The sequence below is a fragment of the Boleophthalmus pectinirostris genome, unplaced genomic scaffold (genome assembly GCF_026225935.1).
Source record: "Boleophthalmus pectinirostris isolate CB_2022bp ecotype Guang Dong unplaced genomic scaffold, ASM2622593v1 HiC_scaffold_14, whole genome shotgun sequence".
In the NCBI taxonomy this organism is placed as follows: Eukaryota; Metazoa; Chordata; class Actinopteri; order Gobiiformes; family Gobiidae; genus Boleophthalmus; species Boleophthalmus pectinirostris.
This window is the reverse complement of record NW_026571047.1, coordinates 404,277-429,182: the sequence shown is the minus strand read 5'-3', so window position 1 is coordinate 429,182 and position 24,906 is coordinate 404,277. Positions and strand designations below refer to the sequence as shown.

The 24,906-nt window shown below is 41.0% G+C and overlaps 1 protein-coding gene across 1 annotated transcript in view; it reads left to right on the top strand.

Annotated features, from left to right (window-relative positions):
- Nucleotides 1-12,476: 12,476 nt before the first annotated feature.
- myocd (myocardin) overlaps nt 12,477-24,906 on the top strand; it is a 238,826-nt gene continuing 226,396 nt past the window's right edge. Inside the window, 1 exon segment of the mRNA XM_055150459.1 lies at nt 12,477-12,617. The gene's annotated coding sequence lies outside the window, so the exon portion shown is untranslated.

Here is a 24,906-nt window from a genome sequence, read left to right as displayed (position 1 = left end):
CAGCTGTGTGGGCGGAGACAGGCTCAGCTGCTTTGGTTGATTTGATATTCACTGTCAACATTACTGGTCTCCAAATTCGCTCCTACGTATAACCGCTTGCCTCAATAAGCTTCATTTGGTTGGAGCAGAATGCTCTGGGCGATGTCCTGTTCCCTTAATCCCCTTTTTCATACAGTCTGTAGTTCTGTTATAATGGTCCATGTGTAATGATGCCACACAGCAGCTCTCTTCTCCTGCAGGGTCACTCCACTCAAGCTGCACAGCTTCTCTGTGCAAATAATATGCCTGCTTTTGCTAGTTTAAAGCTGCATTATGCAACTTTTTGGTGGATGGTCTCCTTTGGAAAGAATGTTCCACAGTATGGCATTGAACAACCAGATGACATCACCAGGTCAAGGTACAGGTCAGATCTGTGGTGAGGCAAGCCCACTCACAGAAAGAATGCATACTGTATACTCCAACTCCTGTAAATAAATCAATGTGAGATCAGTTTAGTGCCACACTGTACAATTTTAAGACAAAGCTGCATCTCCCATCAGAAGGTGCACGTGGCATCTATAAAACTGAATGATGAGCATCATCATTTCTGTTGTAACTGTAAATAACTGTCATGTTAGAGATTTTATTCCAGATTTCTGTGTATTGTCATTCTCAGTGATACAGATACAGGTTAAATGAAATCCAATTGAAAGAGAGTTTTATGCAAAATTGACCTACGGAACTTGTAACATATTAAACATTTCAGTATGTTGTTTTTGGCAAATATAGCATTTTCCAAACAATAAAAGGTAACATGGTGATCTAAATATGTGTAAGCAGTTAATACCCCACAGAAGTCTAACACAACGTCTTTAAAAGTTCTTCATGACTGATGTCTCCACCTCCCAGGAACTCTCAGGTTTATTCAATCAATAAACTGTCCTCAGACCCAGCCATTTGTGTCTTGTGGTTGAGCTCATGTTTGTTTGCTGTTAACTCTTCCCTCCAGTCCCTTCACTGGGGCATCAGTCTTTCTCTTAAGATGGAAAGTGGATGCAGATTATTTCGGTCCCTATAAAAACACGTAGCTCCTATCCAAATGTTTGTAATAGCTCCAAAATGACGTGAGGCTAGTTTGAAGTGCACAGTTCCAGTGCACGGGCAGTTCTTTGGAGCAGAGCTGTGCAGGGTAAGAACTGGGAGAGCGGTTCTAGCTGTGAGAGCCTTTTAAAAGCTACACAACGTAAACATGAGTGACAGGACCACAGACGGAGCCAGAGGGTGACCCTGCCAAAGTAAGTCCCTCTGCTTTTATTAGAGGATTGGAGAATAATGCATTAGTATTAGGCGACCGATCAGCTGAAGAATGGGGCCTTAATGATCTAGAGATGTTTTAAAAGTGTAATGAGATATGACAGGGAGGTACACAATGTTTCTGTAATGACTTACTACACAAATAATGAGGAGAATTTAGTGTAGGCATTAAAGCTACACCAGTAACTTTTAGCTACCTGTTTGTCTCTACGGAGACATTATTGCTTTGCCTGTAATGTTCCACTGTATGGCATTAAATGTATCTATTTCTATGGACACAAGTAATACCACCAGGCCAAGTTACAGGTCAGGTCTGTGGATAGTTGAGCCTGCTCATATAAGAATGCATTACTTTAAGGCATTTATTGAATAGAAATATAATTTTGCATGCTCCTTTTTTTTTCTTGGATTTGGCCTTAGCGCGGCATCTACTGGCAACAGTTAGAATGAACCATGACAAAATAATAATTTATGTAGCATGCTCAGCATGCTAACATGAGCACACAGTTTTAATGAACGAGTTTTGTTGTCAGAAATGCTTTGAAAGAGGCTGCTGATGATTTAAGACTGCTCCAGATTTCTACCAACAATCCAAACAGAGTGATTTCTGAGGCTCAGGGCAAAGGCTCTCATAACCAGGAATGAAACTAAAGTGAGTAAAACAAAATACATGTCCGTGTTTTTGATGAGAGAACAGCATTATAATTCTGATCCCAGACGGCAGAGGTGCAGTGTTAAAAGTTTAAACTTCCTTGTCTCACAAAGGGAAACACATAAGGCTGATGCGGTCAGTGGTACACTGTGGAACATTCCAGACAAAGTAACATCTCCATAAAGACTAGCATGTACCCTCCACACATTTACACAGTGCCTTGTGCACACACTTCTTCAGTACTTCATGATGATATGAGTCTGGTCCCTGGTGAATCTCCTCAAATTTAGCTAGCTGTAATTGACAGGTGAATTAGCCAGTTAGGAATATGCATGGCTCTTAATTTCATCCATTTTCTCCCACTTTATTTGGGCCGGGTTGTGGAGGCAGCAGTCTGAGCAGGAGGCCCAAACTTCCCTCCACACACAGCTCTTCCGGGGCGGTCCTGTGGTGTTCACGGGTAAGCCCAGAAACTGTCCTGAGTCTCCTCCAGGGCCTCCTCCTGGTCACTGTTGGGCAAGTTACTTTGAAACTGTAATGCGTTATTTATTACCTATTACTGTCATTTCAAAGTAATTCGTTACATTACAATATTACTGCATTTAAAATGTAAGGCATTACATTACTATTGCATTACTTTAAGTTACTCTCACCAAAATAACTTTTGCGCTGTATATGGACTGAACCAGGACTAAACCAGGTCTAAACCAGGACTAAACCAGAGCTGAACCAGGACTAAACCAGAAGTGAACTAGGACTAAACCAGAACTGAACTAGGACTAAAACAGGACTCACTGTAGGGACGGGCTCAAAGGTGACCGCAGGAGAAAGAAGCGGCTCTGCTCCGCACCTCACGGAGGTAAGAGCGGCTGTCACCCTGCTGCTCGGGCTCGCGGCCCTGATTTCAGCAACTATTTGCAGGTACCCGAGCCGGTGCAAGAGTCTGTTACAGCGCGTAACTTCTACCTTCCTTCAGCGTGTCCAGAAGTCCAACTTTCTGTGTGATGGTTTGCATCTTCCTCTGCCTTTTGGGTGCGAGCGCAGGAGCCTTTGTCGGTGCAGAACGTTTCGTCGACGTTGTGGGTTTTCGTCGGGGAGAAAACTTACAACCGTACAGCACTTCAGAATCACACTGCTAGAGACTGAACATGTATTTAAATTTGGCAGCTGAACACATTCTGTACTGTACTGTACAGGAGACAGGAGTCCCTTAGCCAGTCAGGACGCAGCGGGAGGAACGCAATACGCATTCATACAATGTAAAAAAAACAGGGCATGCAAAATTGCACAAAAATAAATAAATAAATAAAAATTTGCGAGACAGCGAAAAGTGAACTGCGATAGAGGGAGGGACTAGTGTAAACCAGGTCTAAACCAGAACTGACCCAGGTCTAAACCAGGTCTAAACCAAAACTGACCCAGGTCTAAACCAGGTCTAAACAGCGTGGAGTTCTTTGTCAGTCCTTTCGCCCGCGGTCACCTGAAGGTCTATGAGGGCACATCTCCGGTGTTTCACCGCTGCTGATATCGAGGTGATTTTAGCGAATTTGTATGAAGAAAAACCCACCACTTCAATCCAGGTTAAAAAACACTGTAACGCGCGTTACTCACATTTGTACCGAGTAAAATATTACTATTTTTTTCCCCTGTAATGCCTTACATTACTGCGTTACAGCAAAAAGTAATGCATTACTGTAATTCGTTATTTTATTTATTTTATAACGCGTTACTCCCAACACTGCTCCTGGTGGGACATGAACACCTCCAGGAAGGCATCCAGGAGATATCAGCCCTCCCCTCAGCTGCTCCTCTTCACATAGTAAATGGAGAGCTTTGCCTGTGGAACCCCTTCACCACAACGGTCTGATGCAGTCACTGCATCTCTGCAGACTCTGCCCCAACCTGCCTGTCAATCTCCATCCTCCTTCTCGTGAACAAAACCCTGAGGTAGAATTCCTCCCTTTGAGGGAGGGACTCTTCACCACCTAGAAAGGACACCACCTTAACCCAGTTGAGAACCAAGGCCTCAGATCTGGAGGAGCTGATCTTCATCCCAGCCCCACTGAATGTTGTATGTTCTGGTTCAATGGAGCCATCAGGACCAACATTATCTGCTGTTCATTTCACTGATTTGCCCAAATCGGATTCAAACTCCCTCATAATGACACAGGGTTACAGTTTACAGTTCCTCTTTTAACCACTGGAACTCAGATCAAGTTTAGTTTCAGGCGCAAGAGATTGTTTACAGTCTAAAGTCTCACTATAATATTACAATATCAACTTTTGATAGTGATAACAATAATTAACTGTGCTGCTGTGTGTCATGTTAACAAATGTTGTAATTCCTGACCTGTTTGTAATGACAGAGCTCCAGCTCTGATGACGTCAGCTGCTGTCCAATGACTCACTGCTCCCCTGGTTTAAAGTGGCTATGTTTTGTTTCTCTTTTCAATCATGGAGCGTTCAGTTGTTCTTGGATTATGGATTCCGACTGGTAACTGGAACACCATAACAGCCTGGAATTTCTCTTGAAAACTCATTTCAGAGCTTTCAGAAGCTAGTTAAAGGATCCTACATGCTGGGTTATTTTGTCTAAATTGTAGTTGTTCAGTACTGTCCACCTTTTTCTCTGTGAACCTGCTGCTGTGCTGCTGTTCACCTCTGCAGTTATAAATGTTGTTATGCTAATGTCAACAATGAGCAAATTACATCAAAAATCAAAATTTCCTGTCAACTCATTTATTTTTAGTTTTTCAAGTTGTAGGCCAATGGATCTGTCTGCTCCATCAACAGTGTTTTTATGTCAAGAGCAGGATTCAAACCACAAACTTCCTGATCAGAGGATGAGCGTCTTATCACCTCAGCTCCTGCCACCCAAAATATGTTATGTGCCATATTGTCAAATATTACAGCCGACGGAACAACATTTTCATGGAAATAAGCTGTAGGAGGTCCTATAAACCTATAACCTCCTGAAATCAGCCACTGGCCTAACCTGCGGTGTGGACGGTTAAAGAGCAGTTCTAAGAGATGGACCTCTGTCTCTCTCCAGTCACCTCCCTCTAATCCTAAACCTGCTCCGTTTTGCACCAGGAAAGAATGAAAAGCAAAACATTCCTGGCCTTCCTCGCTCGGCCGCTCTGACCCCAGAGAGAGAGGGCCAACAGAAACATGGGACCGAAATAGAAGAGCTATTTCAGTCTGAGCACACTGTTATTTTTAGCCAAAGCAGTGACATGTTGTACACTACATTACAACATCTATGGTTACCCCACCTCCAGCCCATGACTCACCCAGGTATGCACTGACCTCATCCCAGAGAACAAGCGTCGATCGGGGGACGCCATTTCCACCTCATTACCCTGCCACTGTCAATGTTGTGGTGCTGGCTTTTTTTTAAAGAGGGGTTCTGTAATGCAATGCTTCTCAACCTGAGGGTCAGGACAAAATACTATTAATGGGCAGTATATTTCCAAATTTGCTTTGATGTAGAGAGTTTCACTGATAACAATTGTAATGTGGATGTATTCTTAGTTATAGAAACATAGAACATGATGGCCATGTTGTTCATGTTACAGTTTATGTTCTGGTTCAAGGTGATGATCCAGTCAGGAATTTTGATGCTGAAATCCAGTGTGTTTAAATCTAAAATGTCTCTCTCTGATCTGAATGGTCACTTCCTAAACCATGCACCTGCACCAGTCCTGAGTCAGTGCTACTGCAGCCTCTGCAGCTCAGGGAGGGAAGTCTGGAGGTTCTGAGCTTTCACATGAGGCCTGCCCATAAACTGAGAATGAGACAAACGTGGTTGTGTCTGGATCTGCAGGTGAAGGCTCCAGTTGAAACCCAGGTTCAGGTGGGACTGTAATAGCATCATTCATAAATGTATAAAGTTACCATATTTTTCTGACTATAAGTCAGTCTATAAAATGCATTATGAAGAAGAAAAAGACATATGTAAGTCACAACAGACTTTTTTTTATAAAGTACTAGTAATAAGAATAGAAGAGAGAACAACAGACTGTTAACGTCACATATGGACAGTTCTTCAGATAAACTATAACATAAACAACAAACTCTCATCTCACTCCAGATCACTAAATCCATTCAATTCTTCATCCTCGGTGTCACTTCTGAGCAAATCAGCCTCGACCTCTGGAGGTAGAAGCGCCGCTTCCTCTTCTGTGTCGCTGTCATCAGACTCAGCATCAGTTCCAGTTAGAATCCAGTTTCGGTGTCACTGAAGTCCAGGCTTTGTCCATCCATCCAATGACTTCCAGGAAAGTTGCATGGTGTATCCTCCCGGTTGCCGTGAAGCTGTGTTCTCCATCCTCACCTTTCACCAGTCACCCACAGGTTTCTCGGTCACTCCAAACATTCTTTCTGCTGCTCGATTACCGTTTTAGGCTGAATATTTCACTACTTGCAGTTTGTAATCTGCAAATATGATTTTCTTTTGGGGGGCATTTGTGTTCAGTCTTCTCAGTCATCTTAATAAGTTTGTTCAAAGGCTAAAATTTCAGCGATATAGAAGTAATGGAGCGATCAACTGACATGATACAGACAGAACAGAGGCTCTTTCTGCAGGAGACATGTGCAGTAGAGTGAAGTGACAGTGGTACAGGAGGAACAGGAGCAGCACATACTCACACACAAGACTAGAGCGCCCTCTAGAGGCTTCAGAGTGAACATTTTAATATATAAGTCGCAGGAAACACCCAAACCATGAAAAAAGTGTGACTTAGAGGCCAAAAAATATGGTATTATAAAGAGTTACTAATGCATGATTTCAAGAAGCAATAAAGATAAATGCAGGATAAATAATGTTTTGTGGCAAAGCAAAGCAATTTCTTTTGAGACAAGCAGTTTGGTGACCCTCCAGCAGAAAAGTTACATAGTGTACATTTAAATAAATTTATAGGTCAGATCTATGGAGAGACAAGCTCACTCACACTACGAATGAATGTTTTCCAGTATTTTTGAGCAATAAAAACGCATGTGATTTATTAAGACAAGTTTAATGCTACTCATGGTGGACCCACTTACCAGAAAAGTTACATAGTGCACCTTTAATAGAATATGTAATGCAGCCCCTCATTTCAGATCCTTTATTAGTTCATGTTCTCGGCTTGTACACACGCTCCTTGGCCTGAACAGTGGATCATAACTTTGTTGAATGAAAAATGTGTAACGTGATATGGAGCTTGCTGCGATGCCAGGCTAAAACATGCACACACACATGCTTCTCATTTAGCCTGCACGCTGCGTCCAGCCGCTGACGTAACGCACAATCCAGAGGTGGCTAATCTCTCAGACCTGGGCCTCGATCACAAGCAGAGGCGTCATCAATAAACTATGAGCTGTTTCACAAATATGACGGCATCTTAGCAGCTTTATGGACACTAACCTCACCACAACCGCCTTTTCAGATGTGTGAGAGGAAATCGTAAAGTGCAACATGGGATGAGACGAGCAAAGCAAAAGATTATTCAAATTATTAGACTCATAATGCAGTAAAATAGTTAAAGTACATATGACAGGTTGTGAAGTTTTTCCAGTTATTACTTGGTTTGTTGGGATAGTATCTGTTCCATAGACTTTAAATATGGACATGGCTAACCACCACATTCCAAATAGAAAGCAAGTCTCCGCTCTTACTGCAACTGCTGCTGTCAGGCTTATCCTTTTTTTTTTTTTTTTTTTTTTTATGTTCATATTAACCCACTCTACAAGATCCTGGGGTTTTTATTTCACTATTGTGTTGGTATATCAAGATATGATCATTAATAACAGACCTCTCAGACGTCTTCTTTCCCAGAGTTGCTCCTGCTAGTGTGATACGTTACAATGGTACTATGTTCTTTGCCTAGTCACAGTGATGTAGTTCATGAGATTTCATGTTTAGAATTTAAAAACAGTAAAAAGGTTTATGATAAATATTAATTTATATAACCTTTAAAACTGTTGAATATATTTAAAAGTTTACTAAAATTCTAGTTTATTTTTCAGTAACATTCATCTTATCTGTGATCGACTGCTGAGCCTGGGTTCCTTTGTTTTGGTGATTGGTGATGCCTTCACCCACCACTGTGGGGATTTCACGCTCTTTCCTCATTGTATTAAACTTATGCATGAGAGAAACGGCACGAACTCATTCTAGTGGTTCATGTATTTTCAGGTGGAGTTTACCAAATGTTTTACATTCATTATATGTACATTGTTAAAACAGTTATCTGTAGGAAGTTATATGTTAAATGAGGCTAGGAAAATGTTGTATTGCTTTTAAATACAACACTTTTAAGTACAACACTAGTGTTGGCAACAAGTTTCAGTAACAGTGTTGTCCTCCTAAACCTGTGGGCGGGAATGGGCGAGTATCTCAAGACCCCTTTATCCCGATGATCTCTTTGGTTGTCATGGTACACATGGTCGTAATTTCAAATATAGAATTTGGCTCCAAATAGGCCCCTTTACCTGCTAGCCTCAATGAGCTTCATATGAAGCCAAAACCTGTGGGTGACGTCACACTCACTTAAGTCATGAACACATAATATCCCATCAAAAAATTTGGGACAATTTACACTACTGACACCATGCTTTTTCCATGTTACTGTTTACTGTTGACCAAAACGTATTCTAAACTTATGATTCATGAAAATGTCCACCTTTGGCAGAAATAACAGCTGAACACACTCGTGGCATTCTTTTTTTAGAAATCAAATATTTTTCAGAAAGGTCTTCCCAAGTCTGTTGCAGAAGTTCCATAAATGTGTGGCACTTGTAGGTTACTTCACTCTTCTGTCCAGTTCATCTCAAACCAGCTCCATGGGGTTTAAGTCTGGACACTGAGCTGCTGGACACTCCAGGTTTTCAAGCTCATCATCTTGTTCTTTTTCCTGAGGTAGTTTTGGCAGAGCTTGGACTTGTGTTTTGTATCTTTTACCTTTTTTTTTTTTTTAACCTCTGGCTGTTCAGGTCTTACCTTTGAACTAGAGCCCAACCGATATATCAGTTGGCCGATATTATCGGTTGGCCGATGTTATCCGCCAATATGGGCACCTGGAGACATATTGGCTATCGGCCGATATGTTTGCTGATAGGGGCTGATATTTCACGTGGGCATGTTATAGTGGTTATAAATCTTAGACTCTCTACATTATGTTCATTTAATCCAATTTACAGACAGATAAATGTCCTAATATGTGGTTCCACATCAGTATTTATCTGTGGAGTCATTTGTCTGTGTGTGTGTCCGTACTGTCCCTGAACACACGTCACTCACGTCACGTCACTCCCGTCACGTCACTCCCGTCACGTCACTCACGTGTGTTTGTTTATACTCGCAGACACAGATCCATGTGCAGCTCTGAGATTATTTTCTTTTTATGGACAATCGGTTTGAGTCTGGATTAAAAGGACATTTATTAGTGCAGACTTGTGATTTGAGGAGGAGCCTGTGTGAGCGCTGAGTGTTGGAAATATGTCGACTTTGAAGCTAGTTTTGGTTAGCATTGCTAACTTAGCGATTAGCTGCTGTAGCTCCCACACATAAACAGGCTGTTTTCTGTTGGTCTATTGTAAAGTGACTGTATTGGCCGTATATTTGTTACTGGACTTGCATTGATATGTAAATGAGCTGTGAATAGACGTGGGAATTATGACATTTGTGCATATAATTAATTACTGCGGTGTGCAGCATTAGCTAAAGGCTAATAGCGGTACTTTCTTTACTAGCTAGTAGTGATGGGTTGGTCGCGAACGAAACGGCTCTTAGAGTCGGCTCTTTGAAGAGAACGACAGGAGCCTGCTCCTTAGTGGGAGCCGTGTTTTCTCTTTCTCTCCCTTTTTTTCTCTTCACGCCGCGTGCAGACTTGTGGGAGTTTGACGGCGGCAGTGGCTGAAAACGAAACTTTCAGAAATCTGCGTGTGCATAGGATAGAAAAATGTGCGTGTTTGGCTGTAGTTCAGCATAAAATAAATAAACCAGAACTAATCTTGGGCTCGAGAGACAGAGAGACATAGAGACCGAGTCCCGGCACTCAGTCCTGGTTCAGTTCTAGGTTTAGTCCTGGTTTACACCTGCTTTAGTCCTGCTTGCAACAAAACAATCTGAAGAGCCGCTTGGGAGCCGAAAGAACCGTCTGCTTTTAGTGAGCCGAGTCAAAAGAGCCGGTTCTCTAAAAAGAACTGGAATACCCATCAGTAGTAGCTAGAATGTGATGCAAAAATGCCATTAGTCTGACCTTCTCTCTGTAAATATGACGTAAAGAGGCAGAATAACAATAAATGTTGCCTAAATAAACCCAATTTAAAATCCACTAGAGCCAAACCTAAGTTTTTTAAACAATTCAAGATTTACAGTGAATTTTTACATCACTAAATATATTGGCAGCTCCAACTCCCATTTTATCGGTTTCATATCGGCCACAACAAAATCCATATCGGTCGGGCCCTACTTTGAACCATTTCCAGCTCTTCATTGGACTTGCATGGCCTAAACTGCAATAAATAACTGGAAAAAAATAGGGTGTTCTAAAGCTTTTGACCTGTAGTGTATAGGGCTCGGTATCATTAAGAAGTAGCCGATACGATACATACCTCAATGCATAGGCCATGATACGATACATATCTTGATACAGTGAGCTTTTGATTCGATACGATATATTTAAAATTGATCAATACAGTCAATAAAAAAATAATAGCTGTGACACTCTTTGTTAAACCACTTCTTGTGCAAAGTTCAAATGAGACACAAACATTTTAATCCTCAAAACAGTGAAAATGTCAAATGTGACACATAAACGAGAAGCAACAAAACTTAAGCGCTGTATCAGAATAATTTTGTAAAATTTACCAAAAAAAAAAATACTCTTGCCGATATATCGACACAGCAGCCCCTTATATCGATACTGTATCATCACATTAAACAATACGATATAGTGATATTTCAATATTTGTGCACACCCTGGTCATTTACTCGCCGTATCATAACTACTGTGTAAATGAAAGCTGAGCATTGTGCAGCTCGACATACGTCACCTCTGCTGCCAACCAGGAAGTAGAATGAGAAAGTGCAGTCGACCACAGACATGTAGATCTAGTGGAGATATGTTAGAATATAACAGGGTGTGTTGACAGTCTAATTAGAGATGGTAGCTTTAAAGACACATCCCAGAGTAAAAGGCATTTGCCTGTGTATGACTGAGCTCACACTGCAGATGAAATGATGTCATTATGTAAATAAGGCCTGTAAAAGTCAGGTAGTTTACATTTTCACTGTGCTTATCTTGAGTGACTGCCAGAGCAACTCCGGACTGTATGTCACTGTGGAGCTTATTTTTTTTTATCAAAACGTAAGACAACACAGACAAAGACTTATTTTATTTATTTTATTGTTTAAAAGAATAAATGAGTAACAGACTTTCAATTGTACTGTCAAAATAACTATGATAATACATTGCATTATATTAGCAGATATTTGGCTGACCATGAAAAACTAACAAAACATGAATCAGAGGGACAAGTAGAGACTAGATCCAACTAGATCTGAGGAACAGAACAAAGGCTTTGTCCATGAGGGCAAAGGCCTGTTAATGAGTCAAATATAATTATAGTTGAGTGGCTATTATGCAAAATTGACTTTTTGGAGCTTTGTTCCCTCATCAAAAACATGCCTGAAGAGGTTTTAGATGTCTTCCAAGCATGTTTGAGTAATCTAGCGATCTCTCCAGGGCCCTATTCAGATCTTCCTCACAGTTAGCAGTGCGATTGTATCCAATGCTCCGCCCACAAGCCTACATCACCCTTGCTCCCACACGACAATCTCCAACTTATACAAAAACATTATATAAAACAATACACTACAACTTCACAAACCTAATGCAATTTGCTGTGTTTCATTAGCAGGATGCACATTGTGTTGTGATAGTGAAACGTACTTGTTAATATGTCGTTTTAGACAGTTAGGCAATACCCCCAGAAGTCAAATACTCCCGTTTTATGAGTAAAATATTATTATAATACAATTTTGAAACACTATTATTATCATGAATATAATTTAACATATGATGATGATGATGATGATGAATATTATTATTATTATTATTATTATTATTATTATTATTATTATTATTATTATTATTATTATTTTAAACACTATGCATAGTCGGCTAGACCTAGATTTTGAGTTTCATGTCCAAATATTACACTTGTGTGTGGTACTGGTTGGATCCCACTTTGGCCCTGGTGTTGACTTGGTTTGTTCTGGCCCTGGTTTAATCTTTGTTGGCCTAGTCCAGGCTTGATTCTTAGTTCTGGATGATTTCTGTTTTAGATCTGGTGTGTATGTCCTGACTTAAACCAAATGAAAGTAGCTTGTTAAAATAAGCAGTGGTTATGCTCCTCTGTTATCTCTGTCCACAGGCCTGCTCTGTCCCAGCTCTGTCACTGCAGGAAGGAAGTGATCAGCCTCATGCAAACTGACCTCCAGGCGGCATTTGCATCTCCTCTAACACCCTCTGACACCCTGAGCGGAGGCAGAAGACAGGGTCTCCTCTGCGCTGAGACACTGGGGCTGGACAGGAGCTTCTAAAGGAGGACACACGTGGATGGAGCCCACAGCAGTGAACATCGTGGTGAGCTGGAGGAGCAGGTGTGAGCAGTGCAGTCACAGGTAAGAGCTGATGTGAAGAGGTTTCCATGAACGTGCTGAGGGGGCAGATCTGTGCATGGTGATTCTGCTGTGGGATGTTGGTTTGGACTACAAGCTGGTTCGGTTTGGATATGAACTGATTTTATCCAAGACAATGTTAAAGGTCTACTATGTAACTTTTCTGCTGGAGGGCTCCATGGTAATGTACCTGCTTAGCCTGGACTGTATCACAGAGGGATTAAAAAACTCACTTTATTTAACCATTTGTTATTGCTAAAAAAAATATGCCACATTTGCAGTCAGTCATATCATTATGACCAATATTTGCTTTTTAACCGGCAGCACCAACTGTCCACTAAAAATGACAAGCCAAACACTCTGTATCACTGATGATAAGTGGATCTGTGGAGGTGACCGTGCTCACAGAAGAATGCACGTTTTATTTATTTATTCAGAAGTGTTTATTAACCATTTAATTTATATAGTGACTCCTACAGTGCTTTACAGAGCATTACTGTAGCCACAGCTGCCCTGGGGCAGACTAACAAAAGTGAGGCTGCCAGTCTGCAGTCCGACACACTGACTCACACACCACATTCATTCTAGGCAATGTGGGTGTGGTGTCTTGCCTAAAGACACAACAATAGCAGTCGCCCAGGCCCAGTCGTGTTTAGCTTCTACAATGTGATGAGATCATAGTTTTACAAACTGGTATGGCCACCTAAAAGAAAAAAAAAGAGAGAAAAACATCTCTCAATAAAAAACAAATAAATAAAAAATAATAAATGAATAAATGCAGATATACAAGTTGAATATGATACTGTGGAACATTCCAGGCAAAGTGATAAACTCTCTAACTCACTCTCTCTCTCTCTCTCTCTCTCTCTCTCTCTCTCTCTCTCTCTCTCTCTCTCTCTCTCTCTCTCTCTCTCTCTCTCTCTCTCTCTAATTCTGCTTTAGTCCTGGTTTAGTCCTGGTTTAGTCCTGGTTCAGTCCTGGTTCAGTCCTGGTTCTGCTACAGATGCAGTTTGCTGTTTTGGCTGGTTCGCTCTCTGACTGTCCAATCAGCGGCTCTGAATCCAGTGACGTCGTTCACTGCTAAAGGTCCTGGTGACACCAACTCAAAATCTGATTGGTTGAAGCAGCAGTTTCATGGACGTTTCTTTTGAGTTCGAGTTCCTGCAGAACAGATTGCGAAGTCCTCAGGGACACTTCTTTGACTTTGACTCTGCCTAGTAACAAGTGGCGGCTGAAATGTGGTTGGTCAAATGCCTTAATATGAAAATCCCTGTGTGGAAGCAGCACAAGCATCAGAAAAGCTCTGAAAGGAAGAGGACAGAACATTTGGAATTATTCAATAATAATATAATTAACATCAGTCTGTGATTCAGAGATTTTTTAAGGCCAACAGAGAAAGTCTTAAAGGTCCTGACACCCACCACTGCATTTAGAGATATCCACTTGAAACTTCTATGGTTTGTTTACAAAAATGTATTACACGTCTTTCATCAGGTAATATTTTTATATAAAAATTTTATGTGTAAAAACAGCCAAAATTGACACATTTTTGGGACATATGAATCAATAACATGGAAAGAGCTACGATTGAATTCCTTTTCTCAGGTTGTTGACATATTAGATACAAAAAATGTACAGTCACTGGATCTGACTAAAAACTGGCCTAACTCTGTGACTCTGAGTTGATTAAATGAAATAATAAAACATAGATTTCAGTGCAGAGTGGACAGTTTTGTAGTGTCTCCCCTTAAAGTAGACCTACTCACAATCGACTTTTCCAAGTTTTTAACCATGTTATAGTTGTTTCCTTCTCATTTACCATCTCAGAGTTGTCATTTGGAGCAGCTCGGGCATGTTTGTGCAATCTGCAATAGTTTATTTTTAAGACACAATATTGCTGATCAACTCCTGTTTTCACCGTCACTGGTGCAAACCCACTGCTCTGTACTGTCTTTGTTCTCCAGTATTATTGTCTTAATTAATGATAGACATAGGATTCGGCAGTGTGACTTAGTCATTTTGGTATAAATGACATAACAGACTCAAGCAAAATAGGCCTTCTTTAATGCCATACTGCGGCACATTCAGGTACAACTCTCCATGGAGACAAGCAAGTAGCAAACCTTCCAAAAAATCCCCTGTATTTTCTTACAATTTCTTTGCCTGTAGCATGTTCCACAATATGGAATCCATCTTGCATGAATTAAATTACGTATTACATGTGTTGCTAAAATACTTAGACAAACTTTATTGATCCACAAGGGAAATTAGCTCAGACATCACAATATATCATAATAACTAAAAGAAAAACAATATATAATGGTATTAATACATTCAAAATAAGTAAGAAACTTAGCAAAGAAGTGATGTATATGTACAAATAAAAATAAATAAATACATACAAGAGGTTGTAAGGAAAAACTGTGCAGAGATATAATGATTGACATACCATAAAAAACATGCATTCTTACTGTAAGTGAGTTGCCTTTCCCCAGATCTGACCTGTAACTTGGCCTGGTGGTGTAAACTGTTTGTCTCCGTGGACATTTTCATTTACTGTAGAATGAAATGAGCCTAGTGCAAAGCTGACTTGTGTGTTTGTATTGTTCCCAAATGTCCAAAAGTCTGCTTTCTATAAAACATGTGTGAGCCCAGACCAAACTCCAGCCCGCTGTTTATTGTGAATTCATTATGTGTTTGACATTTCCAAATTGAAATCTACTGTCTCTACTGGTTTTGCATGACACATTCTGCAACATGATGGAACAAGCGTGAGGTGTTTAACGGCTGCTTGCTTGTTCTCTAACCGCACACTGAGACTTTGTGAAAGGTTTTTACTTGTATTTTCTGCACTGAGGAAAGGCCTTCTTACCTGATCTTCTGACCACCCCTGGTTTCAATATTTAGTCAAACTGACTCACATAAACTTTAAGCCATGTTAGAATGCTGTTGGCTCAATAAAAACATACATGGAGTTGTATTTTGTTTCAAGTATTATTCACATTATTATGTGTATTATCATTATATGTCTCCATCCCCAAAGCTCAAAATTCTCCATTTCACATTGTGATGTCAGTTAGTGGTACGCCTGAGATTAGCAACTATTTTTTAGCCTCAGCTGAACTTGACTCTTCAATACTCTAGATTCCAAGAATAGATTCCAAGTGGAGCCAGTGACAACTTCTGAAGTTATCAAAGGCTATGTTCAGACTGCAGGGCTTAATGCTTAGTTTGGATTTTTTTTGTGTGAAATCCGATGTTTTTGCGAGGTCATTCACATTTCCAATTAAATGTGACTTGTATGTGATCTCCAGTGTGAACATTAAATGGCCCAAAAGTGTCCCACATGCGCACTGGAGACACGATGACGTCAACCACAGCGAGCGTGCTCTGTGTTTACGGAAGTTGTCCAAACATGGACGCAGCATTGAGCACCTGGAGATTTTAAAGTTCCTCTCGTACCGGAGCCAGAACATGAACAACTTACTTGTTTTAAGGAGGAGATTGAGAAGGAGAAGGACGAGGTTTTTGGCCGTGGAGTTTTGTGGAGCAGTGGCAGCGACGTCCGTTGAAAGAACGTGTGAATGTGGAGACGTAGTCAAGAGTGGTGGGAGAGTGATGTGCTTCACTTCAGTGACACGGAGTTCATTAACAATTTCCGTATGACGAAACGTTTGTGTACATTTGTGGCTTGTTGATAACGTGTAGGTGGATGAATGCGCCATGGCCGTTCAGACTGAAATCACATGTCAAAAGATGTATGGATTTTAGGAGCACATATCCAAGTGTCCTGGGTCACATTTGAAAAAATCGGATCTGTGTCGTTCAGACTGTCATTAAAAGATCAGATACAGGAACATAGGGTCCAAAAAATCAGATTTGGGTCACTTCAGGCTGCAGTGTGAATGTAGCCAAAATGACTCGCCCTGACCCATGTCATGTGACCCGTGGTTTCAAAAGATGTTTGTATTTGAAATGTATCTGTCATTTTACCAGGTTTTTAGCATTTGTCGCCCTAACACCATAAAGGACTGCACACACCCAGACCATTAGGATGAGACCCTCCAAATTTGAGATCAGTCGGGTAAGTGGTTTGAGAGTTATGTGTGGAACAGACAAACAAACAGGATGACACACAGGCAGACGTTCCTTGCATCAATAGTTTGATATCAACTATCTGCTGGTGCCCTGAGGAGTAAGTACACAGCCTAAATATGCAGGTTCTGTGTTGTAAATGAGGGTGAATGTACGGATGATCATTTGTTCCACAAGACAAAACACAACATTATAACATGTAACATTATAATATACTTATCAATATATAAAGAACACAGATGCAAAATAGACTTTTGGACCTGTTAAAAATATCACGGACCAAACAAGTCCTTCTGATCTATACATTGTGGGTGACTGTATTCCGTGACTAGCTGCAGCCCATTGAGAATAACAATGCACAATGAATGCTACTTGTTATGATTTTCTAATTAGGCAAACTGATATTCATGAAGATTAATGTTGTGAATGAGCATGTGTGTATGATTGCGGTGCCTATGGGCCGTTAAGTAATTACATGCTATGACACAAGTAATTGCATCGAGAAGTCCTTTTCCTTTGTTTGGATTGTTCACAAGCTCCAGCTGTCAAACATCTGCTGTGATCGCGCTACACGTGGAACCGTGAAACTCTGAAGAACTTCAAATTCAAATGCACCATGAGCCTGTGTTAGACTCATCTGTGCTGTTCATACCTGTGTTGGTGGTTCATACCTGTGTTGGTTGTTCATACCTGTGTTGGTGGTTCATACCTGTGCTGGTTGTTCATACCTGTGCTGGTGGTTCATACCTGTGTTGGTGGTTTATACCTGTGTTGGTGGTTTATACCTGTGCTGGTTGTTCATACCTGTGTTGGTGGTTCATACCTGTGCTGGTTGTTCATACCTGTGCTGGTGGTTCATACCTGTGTTGGTGGTTTATACTTGTGTTGGTGGTTCATACCTGTGTTGGTGGTTCATACCTGTGCTGGTTGTTCATACCTGTGTTGGTGGTTCATACCTGTGATGGTGGTTTATACCTGTGTTGGTGGTTCATACCTGTGTTGGTGGTTCATACCTGTGCTGGTTGTTCATACCTGTGTTGGTGGTTCATACCTGTGTTGGTGGTTTATACCTGTGTTGGTGGTTCATACCTGTGTTGGTGGTTTATACCTGTGTTGGTGGTTCATACCTGTGTTGGTGGTTCATACCTGTGTTGGTGGTTTATACCTGTGTTGGTGGTTCATACCTGTGTTGGTGGTTTATACCTGTGTTGGTGGTTCATACCTGTGTTGGTGGTTCATACCTGTGTTGGTGGTTTATACCTGTGTTGGTGGTTCATACCTTTGTTGGTGGTTTATACCTGTGTTGGTGGTTTATACCTGTGTTAGTGGTTCATACCTGTGTTGGTGGTTCATACCTGTGTTGGTGGTTCATACCTGTGCTGGTTGTTCATACCTGTGCTGGTGGTTCATACCTTGGTGGTTTATACCTGTGTTGGTGGTTCATACCTGTTTGTTGGGTTCATACCTGGCTGGTTGTTCATACCTGTGTTGGTGGTTCATACCTGTGTTGGTGGTTTATACCTGTGTTGGTGGTTCATACCTGTGTTGGTGGTTCATACCTGTACCTGGTTGTTCATACCTGTGTTGTGTGGTGGTTCATACCTGTGTTGGTGGTTTATACCTGTGTTGGTGGTTCATACCTGTGTTGGTGGTTCATACCTGTGCTGGTTGTTCATACCTGTGTTGGTGGTTCATACCTGTGTTGGTGGTTCATACTTGTGTTGGTGGTTTATACCTGTATTGGTGGTTCATACCTGTGTTGGTGGTTCATACCTGTGTTGGTGGTTCATACCTGTGCTGGTTGTTCATACCTGTGCTGGTTGTTCATAACTGTGTTGGTGGTTCATAACTGTGTTGGTGGTTCATACCTGTGTTGGTGGTTCATACCTGTGTTGGTGGTTCATACCTGTGTTGGTGGTTTATACCTGTGTTGGTGGTTCATACCTGTGCTGGTTGTTCATAACTGTGTTGGTGGTTCATAACTGTGTTGGTGGTTCATACCTGTGTTGGTGGTTCATACCTGTGCTGGTTGTTCATACCTGTGCTGGTTGTTCATACCTGTGCTGGTGGTTCATACCTGTGTTGGTGGTTCATACCTGTGTTGGTGGTTCATACCTGTGCTGGTTGTTCATAACTGTGTTGGTGGTTCATACCTGTGTTGGTGGTTCATACCTGTGTTGGTGGTTTATACCTGTGTTGGTGGTTCATACCTGTGTTGGTGGTTCATGCTTGTGCTGGTGGTTCATACCTGTGTTGACGTCCGTGTGGTGGACGTGTTGTAAATTCAAAGTGAGTCTTGTCTGATCGGGGAACAGTGGCCTCTCTGTCACTCTGTACTGGACATTTATGAGCCTAATCACATTTGATTGTTACTGTGGATCCTTTTGCTCTAGTTTTCCTTTACAACCTCCAGTCTGTAATGTATGGACTTATATACAATTAGTTACATAAATATGTGGATATGTATGAGCTAAAACACACAGTCTGACATTCACACGTGTGTGCTTACGGACGGGAATTGAAATGAAGTACTAATGCATAGGGGTGTGCTAAAATATCGATACGTATCAACGTATCGATATTTTTCAAATCGTTACAGTATCGATTCTTCGTTTTATAGTATCGATATTCCCCTTAGGACGTTAGGGGGGCAGTATAGTCGCACCTCCACGTTTTTACTGGAGAAGAGAAGTGCGCAAGGGAAGTGAAAATAGAAAAATGGTAGGAAAGATTTTTAAACCGCCTTCTACTCTAAAAGCAGACGAATGGGCGCATTATGGTTTTAAAGCCCAAGAAAATGAGCAGGGGGTGGACAAGACCAGCGCATGTATGCATTGCCAAACTGCTATCAAATATTCAGGTAATACGACCAACCTCCGAGTTCACATGCAGATAAACTAGCCTTGCCGCCCCCAAAGAAAAGCATGGACCCAGAACAACCCACTTTGGATAGCCAGATAAGTAAACCATCCTCCAACTCTCTGCGTGCACTTAAGATCACAGACATTATCGTGCATTATATTTGCCCGTACAGTGTTGTGGAGAACCCAGGCTTTCGTCTCATAGTAAACACATTAGATCAACGTTGTATGATTCTCACACGTAAACATTTGACGGAGTTGGCGGTGCCGCGAATGTACCAGAGGGTGAAAGACGCAGTTAAAACCAGTCTAAGTGCAGCTCCATGGCTTGTAATCTAACCATTACAAGCCATTTTGTCAATGAACACTGGGAGCTAATTTCACATGTTTTACAAACTAGAGCCATGCATGAAAGTCACACAGGGACCAACACTGCGGAGCTACTCAGTGCAGCTCTTGAGGAATGGGACATCGCTAGCAAAGACCCGACTATCGTGACGGACAACGCGGCTAATATGAGCGTCGCGGTGGAGCTCACGGGCATGTTACATTTACGTTGAACCTGGCCTCACAGCGTGCTTTAAAACTGCCTATAGTCACGCGTCTATTGGGTCGCGTGAGACGCATTTCAAACTTTTTCAGGCGCAGCACCACAGCCAGTCACATACTCCGCTAGAAGCAAAAGCTGCTGCGGTTACCGGAGCACACATTGATAGTAGACGTTGTGACCAGGTGAAAAAGTGCGCACGACATGCTCCAACGATTTCTTGAGCAGCAACAAGCAAAATCTGCTGCTCTTCCGTCAAGTGAGGTGAGAAAGACAGAGAAAGAAGTGTGCACCCTCAGTGAGTCAGACTAACAGCTGCAGAGAATATCCTTTAGATCAGTTACTACACGTGCCATTTTTCAAATTATTGTTAAGCTCGTAAAAGCTATGAATGATGATGACCAATGCAAATGTAGGTTGCAGGTTTTTGAAGTTGTATGTATTGTTCTAGTTAGAAACATGCATTAAACAAAAAGCAATTTATTTTCTTTAATCTTCAATAAATGGAAGGTAAATGCACCATTAATGTTTAATTTTTTTGTAAAAATTGTGTTGATCATTAAGTAAGAGGCTGAAAGCCATTATTTTTTCTGAATCGTATCGAATTGTTTTGCAATATATCGTATCGAATCGTATCGAAAGTGCACTGTATCGAGATACGTATCGTATTGGGGCCTGCATATCGAGGTACGTATCGTATCGGCAACTTCTTGGTGATACCCAGCCCTACTAATGCATAGGGGTGTAACGATATTGCCCATATCACGATATCATCACAGTAAAATTACCATGATATTGTTCTGGTCTTTTACTCTATTAAACTGTGTCTTTAGGCAAATATAGGAATTTTCAGCCTGCTCCTGTGGGGCATAGCACAGTAAACTTCATGGACCATAATCTTTGCGGCCGCGTCATCAGCCTGTGCGCCCGATGTGGACGCACCAGCGGCATCTAAGTTTGAGATCTTGAAGTATTTTAGGTTTGTCGTGACATGAAATGAGAAAGGAGAAAAGGTGAGGGACAAACAACAGACGGTATGCAAACACTGTCAATGCACCGTGCAGTTCACCTCAGGAAATACTACAACATGAGACTTAAAGCCACGTGGCTCATTTGCATAAGTGCTGAAATAAAACAGTTCACATACAGTTGTTGTAATGCTCAGACAATCCATCAAGCGGTGCAGCTTTGTAGTTACCAACGTCGTACTAAAATATTGTTTAGTTACTTCATTTTTGCACTTCAACTTCAAAGACTTTTCAGGCTGTTCAAAATGTCACTGATATGAACAGGACAATAAATGTTTTACCAAATGACTGGTCAAAGCATTTTATAATGTATACTCTTGTTATTATGTATAATATCTTAATATTGTGAGCCTCCTCACCATATCATGAGCTTTCCCATGATATTGCAGTAAATATTGTACCGTAGGTTCATACTGTGACGATATCGTATCGTGACACTTGGATATTGTTACATCTCTACTAATGCAAGATAAGCCTGTGTCATTATCCAAACTCATCTGATGCTGAAGTTAAACCAGGTCGGCTTGTACTGGATGGGAGACTGCTGGGAATATCAGGTGCCACAGTGGGGCAGCAGTGGCTCTAGTGTGAAGTACTGTTGTATCCTTAGGCAAGACACTTTGCCTATCATAAACATGTGAAAAGTAGCAGTGAATTTATAAAGCAGTGTTCTGGGTGTTTTGAAAGCCTTTAATATAAATCCAATATTATTAGTATTAATTATTAGGTATTTGATACATAGATAATGTTTATTTATGTATTATTATTATTATTATCTGTTTTTAAATAAATAGTTTGAAGCTAAACTTGCCGTAGTTGTAAACATTTGGACATGTGTTTGGTGCTGATGAATCCCTCTGGGATAAACACTGGGGCAGGCCTGAGGGTGGCTGACCCAGTGTCACTGCTTTCCTTTGAAACGCAGAAGATCACTGCTCAGGGGTTTTCTCCCAACATCCCAAAAGTCTGTGGTTTGAATTCACGTCCAGCTGTTCCTCACAGCCTTGCATCTGGGCAAGATGTTTCACCCAGTTTATTCTGCATATGAATGTGCTGTCTGTGGGCGTGATTCGTGATGGTTGATGGTGGGTTGGGGCAGCTGTGGCTACTGCAGTAGTTTAACACCAGTGTGGAGTGAGTGAATACTGACTTCAGTGAGGAGCTTGCGAGGCTTGTAAAACTGCTAATTCAAAAGGAGGATTGTTTTTACTTTTCCACATCAGATAAGCACCCAACCATACAAGCTTAAAAAGTAAGAAAAGGGGTGAAGTGTATTGCACAGGGGCACAACATTGGCCTTGAACCACTAGTCCTGTTTTGCCACTAACCCACTGTTTTGCTCCGGCAGTTGAAAGGATAGAACATGAGAGTAGCTTCCTGAGGCTGAGTCAGCGTGTTAGTGAAGCCTGATGAGTTCATGTGATGTGTGAGCATGAGGATTCCACCTGACCATGAGGAACACAACACAAGAAGAAGAACCACTCCCATGATCCTCCTGGGCCTCCAGTGTCTGCACATGCTCACTGCACTAGGAAAATGTAGATTAGTTAAATGGCTTAAGTTCAAGATGTGTATGTGATGTGTGCACATTTTTTCAATAGTACGTACGGACCAGAATTATTGACTGTTTCACTTGTTTCAAGATGTTGCACTTTTTTCTAATTCAGTTGTTCACTTAATTCAGAGTGTGACCTACGATACCATTTTCAATAAATAAATAAATGTTTCAAATACTAAAATACATCAAATGCCCAAGACCACAAATAAGTCTGTAAATTAAAGGACAGAGACGTGACTTTAAAATATGTCATTAATTTATTAAAAGTAGCAAGTAAAAATTGAAAGCACTTATTCTATACAAAAAAATAAATAAATAAAAAATGGCCAATACAAACTATACTAAAATGAACTATACTAAAATATGAATAAAACCATCCAACTGCAGCCTCTGTTGTGGAGGACCCAAGTTCTGAGATAGAAATAAATCTTACTAATCAACCAGACAAGGACGACTTGAGAAGGGACAGCTCCACCCAGAACAAAATGGAAAGTGCTACCACACAATCACAACCAAATAACTTCAAAACCCAAAGTGCAAGTTAAAAATAATAAAATAATAAAAATGTAATGAATTGAGTTAAAGGAGAGCCAAGAACCAATGAAGTTAACGACTATTTTGATATGATCATGTTTGTCCTTTATATTTGTTGGATATAAAATTAAAATATATGAACTATTGTGTATATAAGATTGAGTGGTTGTGTGTAAAGCACTTTGGGTCGCGCGCGTGTGTGTTTGTGTGTGTTTGTGTGTGTTTGTGTGTGTGTGTGTGTGTGTACGAAAGGTGCTCTCCAAATAAACTTGCCTTGAGTCTGGGGTAAATAACATTATGATTGATGACATCTACATTAAGATGACCTCAACAGCTGAAACTCCATGTTGACTATTGTGCTGTGTAATTACAGCAGACGAGGACCTCTGCGTGTGTCTTCTCTCATAGTTAACGATTCTAATAACTTCTTTTAAAAAAGCATTTGTAACAAGCCCCTGCCTAATATGGCTCTTGACCTTCAGATGGATGATAGCTGTGATCGGTCAATAAATATTTGGTATGACGCATCAAAAAGTCCGTCAGATAAAAGCACGTTGCTTCTTGGCACGTCGTCCGGCACCTTTCACATTCCTGGGCGTGTTTATTCTGCGGCGCTGAGCCTCTCTCCTCCTCTCGAGCGGTTGTGACAGGGCTTATACAGATCCAGCTTCATCAGATCTAATCCAGTTCTTAACCTTTTCTGCGCACTTCAAAGCACAGGCTGAAAAACGAGCCCGGGCTCACTGGGCTCCCCGTACATACAGCAAGAGACGCAATTTGTCAAAAGTCTGTTGGAAGGTTTGCATCTATATTTTGGTTCCTGTAGATCCGTGCAGCTCGTAAAGCACAGAGAGGACATTTGTAACTCGATGCACATGCTGCCAGTGATTGTGGTCGAGAGGAGCAGGACTTATCAGCCTTCAGAGAAATATAGCAAACATTTAGGTCATTATTTACTGTTTTACTTTTATTATGTTTATGTTATATATCTAATGTCTCTTTTGGGGGATTTTGGAACAAAGATGTGGAGCTCATGCAGTGTCAGGAACATAATAAAGGTGATGTACCAGATGTTTAAGGGCCTGTATAACACTATATTCTGATCTATGTTATAATACTGTTTCCCCATCAAACAGACCTGGAGTTGTGTTTTGTTTCATTCACACATGGTCAGTGTTGGGGAGTAACAGATTACATGTACCAAAGTTACGTAATCAGAGTACAAATGATGAGTAACTGTATTCAGTTACAGTTACTGTTTCCGTGAGTGGTAATTGGATTACAGTTACTTTGTTGAAATAAATGGATGACACAGAGGTATTTTCCTGTTTTTACATTCTGGGCTATATCCCCCCCCTTTTTTTTTCTTTTTTTATGTAATTCCACTCATTGCCGGAAACTAAACCAGGTCTAAACTAGATCTTAACCACCAGGTCTAAACCAGGACTAAAACCAGGTCTAAACTAGATCTAAAACAGGTTTAAAAACCAGGTCTAAACCAGGACTAAAACAGGATTTAACAGGATCTAACAGGACTAAATGCTGCGCGGACGTGTCTCCTCGTCTTTTATCAATAATATTTTTAATGCGGTTAAGTAAAGTCTCGACCTCTTTTAGCAAACAAAACATCTTAAGTGAAGATTTCCTCGTCTTTGCTTCTCTACAGCAA